We start from the raw sequence: 1437 nt of genomic DNA, 5'->3' as shown, positions 1-1437 counted from the left end.
TATAGATATATGGTATACAAAAACCAATCCTTTATTTAACACTTCCTCAGGAAGTTTATATAAAAGATATCTTAACTTATAAAGGAAGTTTACTCCTATGGAATCATGCTTCGGAGAAAGTATTGAATAGACATAAACACATCTCCATGCCGTATTCTAAATAAGCGATAACGGCTATGGGAGATGGACCTCTTGAGCATGAGGAATAGGGGCTGTTCCGTTCAGTGTGAATTCGACAGCTTTAGAGTGAACATATTAAATCTTAAAAGAAAAGTTACTATACCCATTTCCAATAAAACTAACATAAACAATTTCAATATTCAATACTCAAACGTTAAAACGAATTTTTTTTTAATTATTAGTTTTATTTTAGATGATCGCATCACACAGTGATTAACGACCACCAGTGTAATTGTACAAGTTAATCACATAATTATATTGCATGCGTACACAATGAATTCTAAATTATAAAAATTAATCGTTTTTAAATGACGAAAACAATTATCAAGAATTTAGAAGATTCATTTCGTTAAAGAAGTCTAGAACATTTGTGATATTCTCATCTTCACTTAAGTTACTTTTCATCTCATCTTTAATTTTACAGATAAATCGTTCAAAGGAGAAGTTGGTATAATTAAGTAAAATATGTTGAACGAAACGAATTTTGTCTTAATTATTTAAAAAATGAACATATTGGATCGAATAACGTAAATCCATATTTTTGTCATTAATATTCTGTCTTGTCGTGTCGCTATCGGAAATCGGTTTTTATATAAAAACAATGACAAAGCATTCAAATTTTAACAGTTACAAAGTCCAACAAAAGAAACTTTATTCATTTGTTGCAATATTCATTATTTGATTCATGCACAGTTTCTCATGCTAGAAACAAATCCAGAATCAGAATTGCTCTATTACGTAGCGTTTCCATGAAATAGCGGTTTTTGTAAAAATACTTGACTTCCGGAAAAAATTGGATAAACAGTTTTCGAATATTTGGATATTGAACATAATATTGAATATAGCTTTTTATCACATTTCTTAATATTTTGGTAGAGATCTTGTGGCTCATACTTAACCTAGCCTAACCTTAAGTGATTTGATTTTGCATAAATACTTACGGAAAACGAATGGAATGCCTCCTCTGATCGCTTTTTTTCCATCGAACACGGCTTGTTTACTGAAACAGAAAAGATATATCTAAATGCAATTATTCAAGGAATAAGAAAACAGCACCAGATTTGCATATAAATGATTAAATCTTTAATTGAAATGAACATCAATTAGCACTTAACGTTTGATTTTCAATTTGAACAATTCTAAGAAATAAAATTATTTACTTACAATTAGCACTGAATTGGGAGAAATTCGACTCAACGATTGAATTTTAATTCTTAATTAAATAATACCCAATGTATTTATTAAAATTTAATCGTT

This window comes from Ceratina calcarata, unplaced genomic scaffold (assembly GCF_001652005.2).
Source record: "Ceratina calcarata isolate Rehan_Ccalc_2016 unplaced genomic scaffold, ASM165200v1 scaffold228.2, whole genome shotgun sequence".
NCBI lineage: Eukaryota > Metazoa > Arthropoda > Insecta > Hymenoptera > Apidae > Ceratina > Ceratina calcarata.
This window is presented reverse-complemented; position numbering follows the sequence as displayed.